Genomic DNA, 17,441 nt, shown 5'->3' on the forward strand with positions numbered 1-17,441 from the left:
GTTTCTTTCCATATGCCACTGGTGCCCTTCCAGCTGCTGCCCTGGTGCTAGAGTCCAGAGAGAGTGAGTCTGCATAAGTCCTAAGTCCATTGTGGGCCCTTTAATAGGAGACACCAAGGAATCCTACAGTTTTTTTCTTCCCCAACCCTCACTGATTTTTATAGCCAGAAGTTATGGGGACTTATCTTCCTTGTGCTGGAACCCTGGGCTTTGTGGTCTGGTATGGGGCTGGGATTACTTGCTCCCAAGGTATCCCTCCCAATTATTATCCACCACAGGTGATTGTGGGACCACCTATTCCATGTATCCATGTCTGCCCTCTTACCCATCTGGATGAATGTGACTTCTTTATTCCTCGGTTGTAAGACTTCCATGCAGTTTGATTTTCTGACAGTTCTGGCTGATACGTATTTTGTAGTTTACTTGTAGTTTTTGCTGTGGTTGTGTGATGTGGCTAGCATGTTTACCTATGTCTCCATCTTGACTACCCTTACTTTTTATCACTTTTAATGCTTCATGCCAATTTATTCTGGGAGCTCCTTTGTAGTTAACTATTTGTTGTTATTCTTGTTGTTGTTTTTGCTGCTTTTAAAATTCTCTCTTTGTCTTTAACATTTACCATTTTAATTATGATGTGTCTTGGTTGGTGTCTCTTTGGGTTCATCTTGTTTGGTACTCTCTGTGCCATCTGGGCTTGTATATATATTTCCTTTGCAAGGTTAAAGAAGTTTTTAGTCATTATTTCTTCATATAGGTACTCAATTCTTTGTTCTATCTCTTTTCCTTCCAGTACCTCTATGACACAAATGTTATGTTTGATATTGTCCTACAAGTACCTTAAAGTATCCTTATTTTTTTAAATCTTTTTTCTCTGTGCTGTTCTGATTGGGTGTCTTTTACTATTTTGTCTTCAAATCACTAATTTGATCCTCTGCTTCATCTAATATGATGTTTATTTCTTCTAGTGTAGTCTTAATTTCTGACTGATTCTTTTTTTATGTTTTTTATGTCCTTTTTTATGCTACTGTCTCTTTGTTGAAGTTTTCATTGAGTTCATATATTCTTTCCCTTAGCCCATTGAGCATCCTAATAACCAGTGTTTTGTGTGTGTGTGTGTGTCTGTTTGTTTATTTTTTTAAATATATTTCATTGATTATGCTATTACCATTGTCCCATTTCCCCCCCATAACCAGGGTTTTGAACTCTGTATCTGGTAGATTGCTGGCCTCTATTTTATTTAGTTCTTTTTCTGGAGTTTGCTCCTGTTCTTTCATTTGGGTCATGTCTTTTGCTTGTTCATTTTGGCTGCCTCGCTATTTGTTTTTATGTATTAAATATATCTGCTACATCTCCCAGTCTTGGCAGGATGGCCCTATGTAAAAGGTGCCCCTGGGGCCCTGTGGTGCAATCTTTCTGATCATGCAAGCCAGGTGTTCCAGGAGTGTCCCTTTTATAGGTTGTGTTTGTTCCTCTGTTGGAGTTGAGACTTGATTATTATTGGCAAATCTGTAAGTGGGATGGACCCTCAGGCTGATCAGCTATGAGAATTGACTTTGAACACAGCATACAAGTTGCTATCCAGAGGCTGACCCCAAAGAGCATGATTTTCCTCACTGGACTCTGTTTGCCTTGTGGAACTACCATTTGGGTGTGCTACTTATGTAGCTAATGGGGTGGTGATCTATTGTGGTCTGAAGCTGGCCACCAGGTTTGTTGGTTTTAGGACCTCTTCTGAAGGGATCCAGTGCAGGCCACATTTAGTCACTGGCTGTGACTGGGACAAGGTCCCCTGATAGGAGCTACAAAAAATCTTCAGTTTGTAGCTGCCTGTGCTGGGCTTGGGGACATGTGGGAGACGCCACACCGCAAACCAAGGCCAGCTTCTACCAGTACCAGGCTGGGACTGCTCAGCAAAAGGTACCAGGTACCCGGAGGTCTACCACAATCTGACAGTTGCCTATAAGGCTCAGTCACTGAGAAAAACCTCTGGTGTTTTATGAATTTGGTGAGGCAAGGCCTCAAGGAGTCACCAGGTTGACGTGAGTGTTGTTCACCCTGTTAATCCAGATTCAGATTTGGCAAAAGTGTTGAGCCTTGGGACACTAAGGAAAAGGTGTAGGGTACACCAAGGTCAGCCACTGCCCCCTTGGGCCCTGAGTGCCTTTGAGTTTATTTTTAAGAAAGACTATAGTGTGAGCCAAGTCTGGCTGTCTGGTGCTAAGAGAGCCTCTTGAGTTTTGTGAGTTGTGTGGGGTGGGTCATTGGAAGTGATAAGGGTGGTGCAAGTAGAATTCACAGGCTAATGTAGATTCAGATTTGGTTGTGGAGGGGAGGGCTAAACATAGGAAAGATTGCACTCCCCTGTCAGCTCTATTGGAGGAGGGCTGAACATATAGATAATGGTAGTTGTCCCTCCAGGTTTTTCCCTGAAGCCACACAACTCATATTCTCCTTGTATGTCTCTGGCATCTCCTGAGCCATTGTCCCTTTGCTTGAGCCCTGAGTGAGTTCCTGAGAGCCAGTGAATCCATGGGCAGGCCTGTTAACAGAATGCTCGGGTTTATAGCTGCCCTCTGTCCCACCTAGTAAGATGGAAAACTTATCCATTTTCACAGTCAGATCCTGTGGGAGCTCTTCTTTCTGATATTGGTGACCCTGGCTGGAGACCCTGATGTGGGCTGGGACCCCTTGCTCCTCAGTGGACAACTCTGAAGCTGAGATATTCTTCCTAATTCTCAACCACCACATGTAGGGGTGTGACCAACCTGTTTTACATCTCTGCCCCTTCTACAAATCTCAATGTGGTTTCTTTATATTTTTTAATTATAGGACTTCTATTCACCTACCCATCAGATGGTTCTCCAGGTTGGTTATTCTATAATTTAGTTATAATTTTGCTGTGGTTATGGGAGGAAGCAAACACAACATTTTCCTACTCTGCCATCTTGACTGGAATTCTCAAATTATAGTTTAAATTTGTACAGTTTATTGCAAGGCAATTATACCTCAATACATTGTTTATTTTTAATTAAAACAAAACAAAGACACTTTCAAACAAAAATTAAGACAATTCATTGCCAGCAGATTTGTGCTATAAGAGATGGTAAACAAAATTCTACAGGTAGGAGAAAAATAACACCAGATGGGAAATTTGGACCTTCACAGAGGAGAAATGAGTAACAAAAATAAGTATGTGAACAAATGTAGAAGACTTTTTCTCATTTAAAAATATCTTGAAAGAATAATTGTTTAAAGTAAAAGTAATGACAATATACTGAGACATTTATACATACATAGAAGTAAAATATATGACAATTGCACAAAGGATGAAGAGGAAGTAAAAGTGAACTTTTGTTACGGCTCTTAACCTTGTAGGTGAAGTAGTATATATTTCAAGGTAGACTTTGATAATGCAAAGAACTATATTTGAAAGCCTAAAGAAGTGACTCAAAAAAGAAATAAACCAATGGAGCACCATCCCATAAACTGAAAGTTTATGGGTTCAGTTCCTGGTCAGGATACACAACTGGATTGAGGGTTGCTCCCCACTTGGGGTGCATGCAAGAAGTAACTGGTCAATGTTTCTCTCCCTCTGTCTCTCTTTCCCTTCCCCTCTCTCTAAAATCAGCAAGCAAGTCCTTGAGTGAGGATTTAAAAAAAATAAACTACTTAATCCAAAGAAGAAAAATGGAAGGGGAAAGAAACAAAGAATACATGAGGCAAATAGAAAAAAATTACAAGGTGGTATATTTATACTGAATTGTATTGATAATTACATCAGTTGTAAATATTCTACATAGTCCAATTAAAAGGCAGAGATTGTCATACTACATAAGAAGGTAAGATCCAACTTTATGCTATCTGTAAGAAACATACTTTAAATATAATGCCCTTTAAAGTCAAAATTTGAAAGAATAGAGCATGGTATACCATGCTAATATTAATTCAAATAAAACTGGAGTAGCTAAATAACCTTAAGAAAGTAGACTCAGAATAAGGAAAGTCACCAGAAATAAAAAAATAGTTTCATAATGATAAATACATAACTTCATCAAGAGAATATACAAAGTCTAGTAGATACGTAGCTAGATCCCATTCCCATTAACCTATTCTAGAACAACACTTCAACAAATATTACCTCCCTCTAATAGCACCAATTTTTCTTCTTTACCAGAACTTCCATATTATCATACAAAGAAGCTATTATTTATCCTGTTTTTTTAAAAAAATCCATTATCTCTTGACCCAATCCTCCTTCAACTAATGTTCAACTCCCATTTGTCTTTACATAAAATTTTATTAAATGTCACTTATACTTAATTTTTCTATTTTTGTCTTCCATTCATTCTTTTTCCAATTTATGTATAGTTGTTATACAATATTGTATTATTTTCAAGTGTAGAATATGATTTGACATTTAAATACCTTACAGTGTGATCACACCACTAATTCTAATAATCATCTGTCACTGTGCAAGCTTATTACAGTATTACTGACTATATTCCCCTTCACCATTTTCACCCATCCTCCCAGCCTTACCTCCTCTGCAGCTACCTCTTTGGTTTCTGTTTCTTGTGTCTGTTTTTGTTTTGCTTTGCTTGTTGGTTTATTTGTTTTGTTTTTTAGATTCCAAGTATCAGTGAAACTGTATGATATTTGTCTTTCTCTGTCTGACTTATTTCACTTAGCATAAAAATATGATTATATACCACAAAGCAGTGTCAATGCCTTAACCATATACCATACTTATGTTTTCAGGCCCAAGGGCCTCTTCCATCCTTGTCACAGGGAGTTCTGACCTTCTCTCCTTTCATACAACACTCTCCCATTCACTTTTTTTTTAAAGCTTCCTGATGGATTAAGAAGTTTATTGTTGGATGAATATAGTTCCTGGTCATAGATCCTATGCTGTAGCTCTCCTTGTTCAATTATTGACCCAGTCTGCCTGGCCCCAGGCTCTCTTCCATTTTGACAAGATGACCTTGAGCCAGGGAGATTTCCCACAGGCTTTTCCAGTGTGGCCCAAGTATCAAGGAAATAAACTCCAGTTTCCGGTAAAAGCCCTGGAGCAACTGGGGTTCTTCAACTTATCACACCTGGCTCTTCTGGAATCTGCCCCAAGGGAGAAGTTAGAATCCATTCAACAAAATGAAGAATTCAGGGGCCACACTGCCCAATAGTCTTCACTGTGCTCCCAGATTCCCAGCTTTGTAATCCAGCTGACGGTCTGCCACATCCCTCTTCACTGGTGTGCCTGCCAGCTGATCCTGCCTGCCCTGAGGTCCAGGAAGCAGGAGCTCAGCTTGGCCTCCAGCTTCCTGGCTACTATGAGTGTTCTCTGAACCATGTGGGCTTAGAGATGCCAAGTTCAGGATCCCATTCACTCATACCCACTCCTATCAGAACTTTGCCTAACAACTCTACTAAAACTATTTTGTCAAAGTCAACAATACTCTTCACCTCATTAAATGTAACACTCAAACCTCAGGCCTTACATGATCTAACAATAGGATTTGGCATAAGTGATCATTCCCTTCTCATTTACAAGCTTTCTTTCTTGACTTCCATAAGTCCATACTTGCTTGGTTTTCTGTCTTATTTCTGCTTCTGGTTTGTTCCTGACTTTGTAATATTACAGTGCTCTAGGAATCAGACCTTAGTCCTCTTCTCTTTTATAGCCACACTCACTTCCTTGGCAATTTCATTGAGTCTTGCAGCTTTAAGTGCAATATATGTATTTGCTAATAACTTTTAAATTTGTATGCCTAACCTAAATTTCTCACTAGTTATAGGGTTTAAATATTTAATGATCTATTCATCATCTCTAACCAGATGTTTGATGAGAATCTCAAACTTAATATGTCAAAAATGAAAGAAATCTATTCCTTCCCAGTCTTCTTCTTGTGAGTAGTGACACCTCTGTTGTTTCTAATGCTTTTCTACATCCTTAATGTCCTCCATTAAGTCACTTTTTCTGTTACATATTATGCCAATCTGGAAGCAAATCTGTCAGTTCTACTTCCAACATAATATATCTAGAAGTCAGCCATATCTTAACATCTCCACTGCTACCACTTGCCCCAAGTCACAATTATCTCTCACCTAGATTAATGCAATAGCAGTTAACTGATCTCCCTGAATTCATCCACAATGCCCTTCTACCCACTTTTAACATCAGTAGCAAAAATGATTTTTTCAAATTTAAGTTATTTTATTCCCATTTACTCAAAATTTACCACTAGATCCTCATATCACTTGGAATAAAACCATTAAATCACATTCACTTAAAAATATCTACTCTGGGCTCTGTTTTAGTAAACAAGCAACATAAGAAAAGCTGTCAGTGTGGAAATATACATTAGCATAAGGGGACATTAAAAAGAGAAGAGGGGGTAATGTCTGCATCACACCAGGCATTCTTCATTTTGCCCCACTCTTTAACAATTGACAGTAGAGAGTCACCACAGCCAAGTGACCTGGGAAAAATCTCACCTACCTTTGGGCAGACAGATCTGGGTCTTGGCTGTCGTCCCTGCAGTAGCCCATTAACTGGATCCTCTTGATTATGCCCTGGGAGCCCCTGGTAGACACAGACTTAAGACAGTTACTCACAGAAGAGAGAGCCTTTGTCCAGGTTTCCAAAGGAGAAGCTCCAGCACTCCATCAAAGCAAAATAATATGAGTTAGAATGCACTTGAGAAGGTAAGAAGAACAGTTTGACTTTATCTACATGACTCCTCCCCCAAGGTATAAAACTTAGGGCCAAGAAGGAAGAAAGATCTTGCCTGGCCCTTGATTTATCCTAGAGGTAAAAGGGAGAGTGTGGGAGTGAGTACCCTACTTCCCCAGCTGTGCCTGCCAGATGGGTTTATTTCTCCCTTGCCCCATCCAGAATCTAAATTGGGAGCTGTATAATTTGGAGAGTGGGAAGAGGTTGTGGGAGAGCAGATAGAATGCATGGAGGACATTAAAAGCACATATATCCTAACTGCCTCATGGGTTCATTCCATCAAGAAGCATGCCCACAAGCTGCTGGGAGTGCCTCACCACAGATCAACTCCAACTTGCCCATGGGCACCCACAGTGCTATGCAGGCCTCACACCCCTCTACTCCACACACCCCCCTCCCCCTGCCCTGTGGCAGGCTCCCTGTGTATGATTCTGACAATGTCATAAGTGGGTTATGGCAGACTGCCAGTGAGCATACACAGAAAGTTGGCTCAATTTGCAGGCCAGGGAGAGAACACACACTTGAGCTTTTGGGCCACGTGTTGGAAAACAAAAGGAAGGCTGTGAGCACTGAGTCTGGTACAATGCAAGATCCAGGGAAGGCATACAAGTTCCAAAGTTCTGCCACAAGAGGGAGCAAGAAGTGTGGAATAAGCAGGTGTAGCCACAGAAAGTCTGAGAAAGTTTCAGAATCTCTAGCAGGACTCCTGGAAGCTCTCTCTCCCCCAAATGCAGTTAGTAAAAACTGCAGGAGAAGCCTGAGAAGACAGGATGCAAAGCTTCAAGGAACATGAAAAATCAAGTAACATGGCAAAGTAACATGGCCAACACCAAAAAATCACAATAATTTGGTAACTGAAACCAAAGACAAAGAGATCTGATCTATAATTTGCCTGATAAAGAATTCAAAATAGCTGTTTTAAGGAAACTCAGTGAGCTACAAGAAAACATATGAAGACAATTCAACAGGAAATCAGGAAACAATACATGAACCAAATGAGAAGTTTAGTGAAGATATGGAAACCATAAAAAAATAAAGAACCAAGTGGAGACTGTGGAGCTGAAGAATCCTTCTCAAAGTCTTCCAAAAAATTGAAGTGAATAATCCCAAACTTGTTTTATGAGGCCAGCACTACCCTCATACCAAAGTTACATAAGGACAATGGGAGAAAAATACACTAAATTTTAATATTTGTAATAAGTATAGATATACAAATTCTTAACAAAATTTTAGCCAACCAAATTCAACAGTACATTGAAAGGATCATACATTATGATGGAGCAGGATTAATTCCAGAGATGCAAGGATATTTCAACATATGCAAATAAATAAAAGTGATACATCACATTTATACAATCAAAGATAAACATCTTATGATAATCTCAATACATGCAGAAAAAGCATTTCACAAAAGTGCAATATGGTCCCATGATTAAAAAAAACTCAATAAAACAGGTATAAAAGGAACATACCTCAATATAGTAAAGGCCATGCATCCAAAGCTTACAGTTAACATGATATGCAGTGGTGAAAAATCAAAAGCTTTTTCTCTAATATCTGAAACAAAACAAAGTTGCTTACTAATCACTACTTTTAATTTTAGTGAATACTGGAAGTCCTAGCCAGAGCAACAAGGGTAGAAAAAAAAGGTATCCAAATTGAAAAAAAAGAGGTAAAATTGTCTTTGTTTGCCAATGACATAATATTTATTTTACATAGGAAATCCTAAAGACTCCACCAAAAACTGTTAGAACTAATCAACAAGTTCAGAAAAGTTTCAGGATACAAAACCATCATACAGAAATCAGTTGCATTTCTATCCACTAACAATGAAATATCTGAAAAGATATTTTTTCTGTCTCTCTTTTTTCTCTCCTTCTGGGATTCCAAGTATATATGTATTGGTATGCATAATGTCCCACAGATGTTCAAAGCTCTGTTCTTTTTTAGTTCCATCCTTTTTTCTCTGTTATTCAGATTGAATAATTTCTAGTGATCTACCTTCAAGTTTAGTTTCTTCCACTATTTCAAAATTTCACTCCTGAGACCACCTACTATTTTATTTTCATGATCATGACTTTGATTCTGCAATTTACATTTGGTTCTCCTTTTATACATTCAATTTCTTCAGTGATATATCCTGGTTGTGAGTCATATGACATTTTTCTTTAAAATTATTTAAGCATAGTTTCATTTAGTTCTTTTGACATATTTATACGTAAGAGCAGCTTTAAAGTCTTTGCGCTAAGTTCAACATCAGAATCAGTTTCTATTGACTGTTTCCCCACTCCCACCCTGGGATCACATTTCCTATTTCATTGCATGTCTCAGAATTTTGTTGTGGAAATTAGACATTTTAAATAAAATATTGTAGCAACCCAGGATTCTGATATGTTGATACACAGAAGCTTGGTGTTGTTTCAGTAACTGGCCTGGATTTAATATGAAGACTCTCCTCTGCAAGGTATTGTTTCTAATGTCTCTTCTCAGTTTTGTTGTTATTGTTGTTGTTGGGGTTTTCTGTTGTTGTTTTATATCCTTCTGTTTATTATTTTATTCTGATTTCCTGGGAATCACACTTGTTTGCGCATACTTAGTGGTTAGCCAATAATCAGTCACAGGTTGTGTTCAAGCACTCCTGGCCCATAAAGCTTTCACTCTCTGTTAGTGGACCTGGGTGTGGATTGGACAGTACATGCAAAATTCAGGCATTTCCAAGTCTGCTTCAACTTTCACTTTCTAAAGCGCTCTTTTGAGCTTCATGAAACAGACACAGCATCTCAGTCTGCCTGAGGTGTATAGAGAGTTTGTCTAATACTTTTTGAGGCTTTCATTTCCAGTAACTCACTCTATATTTTTAGCTGGTTTGTCTCTCATTCTCACCAGACCACACCTTAATCTAGCAGAGCTACAGATTTTTCCTGTTTGTTTTCTACCAAGTTTGCTACTTATACTGACAATGACTCTGAGCATGGATTTTTGTTCTCTTCTCCCAAACAAATCAGTCCTCTCTGGCTATGAAGCTGCTGGTTTTTACAGCCAGCTCTATTCTGGAAAAACTACATTTCTCACCAGCTGAGCTGGAGGGGATGGCAGCAGCCCCAGGCAAGAAGGCCGTAGCTCCCACTGTTCTTACTCAAAGTGCTAGAAGTTTTTCAAGGTAAAGTTCTTAATTTGTTGTTTGCTTTTAGGTAACGTCCAGAGCCCTTAAGTGATTTTTTCTTTTTAATAATTTTCTCTAGTTTTATACTAGTTTTTATACAGAAAAGTTTCTAATCTCTGTGTTCCATCATAGTTGAACATCCTGCCTCAAAAAAGTACTTTACTACAACTTTTGGTTAAATCAATATACAGAATGTATAGATTGTAAACACATAAATGATTTTATCTCTGAAGCAGATTATAAATTATGCTTATTTTAATGTTACTTTATTTTTTCTGAGGTTAAAAATAGTTTGTTATTTCATTTGCCTAAATTAAATATTGCAGTCCATCATCTCAGTAGGATTTTACTATGATCAAATATGTCAGATAAACTATCACTTTTTTCTCTGGAGATATTTTCTTCTTAGAGCCTTTCATTCTTTTATTCCAACTTGACTGTTTTTCTTTGGGTATGTTATAGAATTATTATTATTTCCTTTGTCTCTTCTGAGAATTTCCTTTGTCTCTTTTGACTGTGTTGAGCACATTGTTTTCTGGGTAAAATGTATGTGTCCTGGAGACCGTGTAAAGTCATGACCTAAAACGAGCTCTGGACTTAGACTCCCTTAGTTCAGATTCCAGCTCTATATAATTAGTGGTGCCACCATGGAGACACTGCCTACCTATACCTCCATATTTCCAACTGTAAAATGGTGGCGAAAAGAACATACTACCTCTTCAGTTGTCCTGAAGATCAAATGAGCAAATATATAAATATTAACTGATATCATCTTGGTAGAGCAGGTTTTGGTGGAGCATTTGCAGTTTTTGAGAAATGTGTGAGAGTATAATTTTTGAGACTTTCATATTAATAATTTTACTAACACTTGGTTATCAGATTGGGTATAGAATTCTAGGTTGATAACTAGTTTTCCTCAGCATGTTAAGGTAATTGTGCTGTTGTCTCATACCTTGCAGTCTGATGACATTCTGATTGCCATCCTTTTGTGTTATTTGGTGCTTTTGGGGGAGTTTTTAGAATGTCTTATTCTTGGAGTTTTGAAATTTATCTGATATGCCTTGGAGTATTTCTTATTTTATTAATTGTGCTGGCTATTGCATTTACCCATTACTCCAAGATTTTTTTGTTAGTGTTAGTTCTGTGATAATTACCTTCCCTGTTCTCTTTTTCTGTTCAGGCTTCCTGCAACTTGTATTGATTAGCGATTCAAGCCAGGGATTGCGCCTCTACAGATATCTTTTCACTCCTATTGTCTCAATGAAAAAAAAAATCTCATTCTGAGAAAGTCCTCTTCCAATCGTTCTACTAAATTATTTTAATATCAATGCTATCATTTCTTTCATCTACAAGAGCTTTTTAAATTTTTTCTTATTTTTTTATTTTATAGAACTTTCTGTTTTGTTTCATCGATGTAATATCTCTTATCTTTCTGAGGATGTAAATGCTTTTATTTTCTCTTACTCCATGGATTATCTGTGGGTTTTTTTCTCTGAGGTTTTTTTCTCTTGTCTTGCTACTGGGCCTCTCAAACTGGATGCTTTCTCAAATATTTGGTGATACTTAGCTCCTCTTTGTCATATAACAGTGAGGCACAAAAATTCAAAGACAAGACTTGCTGACTGAATAGCAAGAAGACTTTTTAATTATATGATCCCAAAATAGTAATATAGATCTTTTATTTGAGGCGAATCGATATTACAATAGTTAGCTTAGCTAGGATATGCTAGGTTAGTTGCAGTAATAAGTAAATTTAAAAGAACCCTCAATGGCTTAACACAATAAATATTTACCATTCTTACTATATGTCCAATGATGTTTGATAGTGAGCTTGGCTCCAAGTAGAAAATTGCTCCAAATCATCTTATAATATAATATTTTATCATAATACTCAAGTGTTTGTTACAGCAGGAAAAAAGAAAGTGTGGAAAATTTTAAATTGGTGCTTGAATGCCTCCACCCAGACTACACATGATGTTTTCTGATATGTCATTTATTGAAGCAAATCCATGTTCACTAGCTTCAAGGTGGGACAGTGCAGTCCTCCCAAGTGTTCAGAAGGAAAGAAGAGCTAGCAGTACTTAAGGGCAGCACTAATGTTTACCACATTGACTGAGTCACTTCTTTAACAGTCTTTTTTTTACTCTCCACTAATGTTTTATTTATTTTTATTTTTAATTTTAAATTGTTGTTGAAGTACAGTTTTCTGCCTTTTACTGCCATCCCAGGTCACCCCCCAGCCCTCCCCACCTCCCTCCCATTTCCACCCAAACCCCAGTTTTTGTCTATGTGTCCTTTATACTTGTTCCTGTAAACCCTTTCCCTTTTCCCCTGAAATTCCCTCCCCTCTCCCCTCTGGTCACTGTCAGCCTGTTCTCTACTTCAGTGTTTTTGGTTATATTTTGCTTGTTTCTTTGTTTTGTTGTTTAGGTTCCTGGTAAAGGTGGGTCATATGGTATTTGTCTTTCACCACCTGACTTATTTCGCTTAGCATAATGCTTTCCAGTTGCATCTATGCTGTTGCAAAGGGTAGGAGTGCCTTCTTTCTTTCTGTTCCATAGAATTCCACTGTGTAAACGTACTATAGTTTTTGGATCCATTCATTTACTGATGGGCACCTAGGTTGCTTCTAACACTTGGCTATTGTGAAATGTACTGCTATGAACATTGGGGTGCATAGGTTCTTTTGGATTGGCGTTTCAGGGTTCTTAGGGTATAATCCTAGCAGTGGAATTGCTGGGTCAAAAGGCAGATCCATTTTTAGTTTTCTGAGAAAATTCCATACTGTTTTCCATAGTGGTTGTACCAGTCTGCAATCCCACCAACAGTGCACTAGGGTTCCCTATTCTCCACACCCTCTCCACCACTTTTTGTTTGTTGCTTTGTTTATGATGGCCATTCTGACAGGTGTGAAGTTGTATCTCACTGAGGTTTTAAATTGCATCTCTATGATAGCTAGAAATACTGAGCATCTTTTCATATGTCCCTGGATCCTCTGTGTGTCCGCCTTGGAGAAGTGTCTGTCCAAGTCCTTTGCCCATGTTTTAATTGGGTTGCTTGTCTTTCTGGAGTGGAGTCATGTGAGTTCTTTATATATTTTGAAGATTAAACCCGTGTCTGAGGTATCATTAGCAAATATATTTTCCCATACAGTTGGTTCTCTTTTTCTTTTAATACTGTTTTCTTTGGCCATGCAAAGAAAAGCTTTTTACTTTGATGAGATCCCATTTCTTTATTCTTTTCTTTATGTCCCTTGCTCTAGGGGACATGTCAACAAAAATGTTTCTGCATGAAATATCTGAGCTTTTCCTGCCTATGTTCTCCTCCAGGACTTTAATGGTGTCGTGACTTATATTTCAATCTTTTATGCACCTTGAATTTATTTTTGTGTATGGTGTAAGTTGGTGCTTGAGTTTCAGTTTTTTGCACGTAGCTGTCCAGTTCTCCCAGCACCATTTGTTGAAGAGGCTATTTTTACTCCAGTTTATGTTGCTGCCCCCTTTGTCAAATATTAATTGACCATAGTGACTTGGGTTTATTTCTGGGCTCTCTGTTCTGTTCCATTGGTCTATGTGCCTCTTTTTATGCCAATACCAGGCTGATTTCATTACAGTGGCCTTGTAATACAGTTTGGAATCAGGTATTGTGATTCCTCCTACTTTACTCTTCTTTCTCAAAATTGCAGCAGCTATTCGGGGGCATTTATGGTTCCATATAAATTTTTGAAGTGTTTGTTCTATGTCTGTGAAATATGCCATTGGTACTTTAATAGGTATTGCACTGAATCTGTACATTGCTTTGAGTAGTATGGACATTTTGATGATGTTAATTCTTCCAATCCATGAACACAGTGTATGTTTCCATGTGTTTGTGTCTTCCTTGATTTCTTTCTCCAGTGTTATGTAGTTTTCTGGGTACAGGTGTTTTACCACCTTAGTTAGGTTTATTCCTAAGTATTTTATTTTTCTTTCTGCTAGGGATTTTTTTTCTTCATTTCTGCTTCTGCTATTTCATTGTTGGTATACAAAATTGTCTTTGATTTCTGGATATTAACTTTGTATCCCACTGTTTTGCCAAATTCGTTTATTAGGTTGAGCAGTTTTTTGGCGGAGTTCTATAGGATTTTCTTCATACATTATCATGTCATCTGCAAACAATGATAGTTTTGTTTCCTCCTTTCTGATTTGGATGCCTTTTATTTCCTTTTCTTGTCTGATTGCTGTGGCTAGAACTTCCAATACTATGTTGAATAAAACTGGACAACCTTGATTGTTCCTGATTTTGGTGGAAAAGATTTTAGTTTTTGCCCACTGAGTATGATGTTGGCTGTAGGTCTCTCATATTTGGCCTTTATTATGTTGAGGAATGCTCCCTCTATTCTCACTTTCAAGAGCGTTTTTTATCAAAAATGGGTGCTGTACCTTATCAAATGCTTTTTCCCCATCTATTGATATGACCATGTGATTTTTGTCTTTGCTTTTGTTTATATGATATACTACATTTATTGATTGATGAATATTGTACCATCCTTGCATCCCTGGGATGAATCCCACTTGGTCATGGTGTATGATCTTTTTAATGTATTGTTGGATGCAGTTTGCCAATATTTTGTTGAGGACTTCAGCATGTATGTTCATCAGCCGTATTGGCCTGAAGTTTTCTTTCTTTGTTGTGTCTTTATCTGGTTTTGGGATTAGGATGATGCTGGCTTCATAAAAAGAGTTTGGGAGTCCTCAATCATTTTGGATTTTTTGGAATAGTCTGTGAAGGATAGGGGTTAGCTCTTCCTTAAATGCTTTGTAGAATTCTCCTGTGAAACCATCTGGTCCAGGGCTTTTGTGTGTTGGGAGTTTTTTGATTACTGCTTCAATTTCATCTGCTGTTATTGGTCTGTTCAGGCTTTCTGCTTCTTCTGAAGCAGAGTTTTGGAAAATTATATTTTTCTAGAAATTTGTCCATTTCACCTAGGTTTTCAAATTCCTTGGCATACAGTTCTTCATAGTAATTTCTTACAATCCTTTGTATTTCAATGGTATCGGTTGTAGTCTCTCCTCTTTCATTTCTGATTGTGTTTAATGGGTCCTCTCTCTTTTTTTTCTTGATGAGCCTGCTTAAAGGCTTGTCGATTTTGTTTATCTTTTCAAAGAACCAGCTCCTGGATTCATTGATCCTTAGAATTGTGCTTTTAGTCTCTGTGCCATTTAATTCTGTTCTGATCTTGGTTATTTCCTTCCTTCTACTTGCTCTGGGCTGTCTTTGTTGTTGTTCCTCAAGGCATAGGGTTAGGTTGTTTGATTGAAATGTTTCTCTCTTTTCTAGGTAGGTCTGTATTGCTATGAACTTCCCTTTCAGGACTGCCTTTGCTGTGTCCCATAAGTTTTGGGCTGTTTTGAATTCATTTTCATTTGTTTCCAGAAACTTTTTGATTTCTTCCCTAATTTAATTCTTGTCCCATTCATTGTGTAATAGCATGCTATTCAATCTCCATGATTTTGAGTGTTTGGGGTTTTTTCCTTGGGGTCGGTTTCTAGTTTCAGTCCCCTGTGGTCAGAGAAAATGCTTGATATGATTTCAAATTTCTTGATTTTGTCGAGGCTTGTTTTGTGTTCTATCATGTGGTCTATCTTTGAAAATGTTCCATGTGCATTTGAAAAGAATGTGTATTTTGCTTCTTTGGGATGAAGGGCTCTCTCTCTCTCTATATCAGTTAAGTCCATTTCATCTAGGGCGTTGTTCAATGCCACAATATCCTTGTTGATATTTTGTTTGGAAGATCCGTCCATTTTTGACAGTGAGGTGTTAAAATCCCCTGCTATAATTGTGTTGCTGTCAATATCTTTCCTGAAGTCCTCTAAGATTTTCTTTATGGATTTGGGTGTTCCTATGTTGGGTGTATATATATTTACAATGTTTATGTCTCCTTGGTGGATTCTTCCCTTGAGTATTATCAAGCAACCTTGTGGGTCTCTCTTCATGGTCCTTTTTTTGAAGCCTATTTTGTCTGATATGAGTATTACTACCCCAGCTTTTTTTTCCTGTCCATTTGCTTGGAAAATTTGTTTCCAGCCCTTCACTTTCAGTGTGTGTAGGTCTTTTGTCCCGAAGTGGGTCTGTTGTAGGCAGCATATGTGTGGATCACGCTTTCTTATCCATTCAGCTATTCTATGTGTTTTGATTGGAGCATTTAATCCATTTACATTTAAGGTTATTATTAATAGGTACTTATTTATTGGCATTTTTGTACCTGTGTTCCTCTCTCTCTCTCTCTCTCTCTCTCTCTCTCTCTCTCTCTCTCTTTCTCTTTCTTCCTTTCCTTAAAGCAGTCCCTTTAGCATGTCTTGCAGAACTGGTCTCGAGGTGTATTCCTTCAGACTTCTTTTGTCTGGGAAGCCTCTTATTTGATCTTCTACCTTGATTGAGAGCCTTGCTTGGTAAAGTAGCCTTGGTTGCAGGCCTCTGGTTCTCATTAGTTGGAATATTTCTTGCCATTCTCTTCTGGCTTGGAGCATTTCCAGTGAGAAGTCAGCTGCTAGCCTTATCAGGGCTCCCTTGTATGTTACTTCCTGTTTCTCCCTTGCTGCCTTTAAGATCTTTGTCTTAGATTTTAGCCATTTCAATGATGATGTGTCTTAAAGTGGGCCTCTTTGGGTTCCTCTTAATTGGGACTCTCTGTGTTTCCTGGATTTGTGTGACTTTTTCTCTCATCAAATTAGGGAACTTTTCCATCATTACTTTTTCAAATAGGTTTTCTATCCCTTGCTCTTCTTCTTCTCCTTCTGGTATCCTTATTATACAGATATTATTATGTTTCATATTGTCTTGCATTTCTCTTAATTGTCTTGCATCCCTCTTCATTCTTTCTGAGCCTCTTTTCCTTTTCTTGCTCTTTCTGGGTGTTTTTTTCTACTTTGTCCTCCAGCTCACTGATCCAATTTTCTGCTTCATCAATCCTGCTTTTGGTTCCTTCTATTGTGTTCTTCAGTTCAGAAATGGTATTCTTCATTTCCTCTTGGCTGTTGTTGATAGTTCTATTTCCTTTTTAATGTTGATATAGTTTGCAGTGAGTTCATTGTAGCTTCCCTGTAGTTTCTGGTAGCTCATTGTGAGCTGATTGAGCTTCCTGATAACCGTTGCTTTGAACTCAGTATCTGATAGTTTAGTTGCCTCTATTTCATTTAGCATTCTTTCTGAGGCTTCCTCCTTTCCTTTCATTTGGGGATTGTTTCTTTGTCTTCCCATTGTCTGTGAGACTCTTCTTGTTTAGGAAGCCTCAGCTTCCTAAATTGATCTGTTCTGACTCCCTGGGTTTATGGTGTGAACTTGTGTGGTAGAGTATCTGTGAGATTCAGTGGTGCAATCTCCTTGATCTCCCGAGCTCATTGGTCTTGGGCTGTCATTTAAGTTGGCTCTGTGTTTGTCTTTGGGTTTTGATTGTTGTTGGGTCTTTCTTTGGTGGGTCCTTCCCACCAGCTGGTTAAATGAGGGTCACTCTGTCCACCACCTCCTGTATTTTGTTGTGCAGGTGTGGTCAGGTTGTTTTGAAGCTGG

At 38.1% G+C, this 17,441-nt stretch overlaps 1 non-coding gene across 1 annotated transcript; it reads right to left on the reverse strand.

The window, feature by feature from the left end:
- Positions 1-4,689: 4,689 nt before the first annotated feature.
- Positions 4,690-4,821, reverse strand: LOC114508275. Its single transcript, XR_003685520.1, has one exon. It is a non-coding gene; the product is annotated as a U6atac minor spliceosomal RNA (small nuclear RNA).
- Positions 4,822-17,441: the final 12,620 nt, after the last annotated feature.

Source organism: Phyllostomus discolor, chromosome 10 (assembly GCF_004126475.2).
Source record: "Phyllostomus discolor isolate MPI-MPIP mPhyDis1 chromosome 10, mPhyDis1.pri.v3, whole genome shotgun sequence".
Lineage (NCBI taxonomy): Eukaryota > Metazoa > Chordata > Mammalia > Chiroptera > Phyllostomidae > Phyllostomus > Phyllostomus discolor.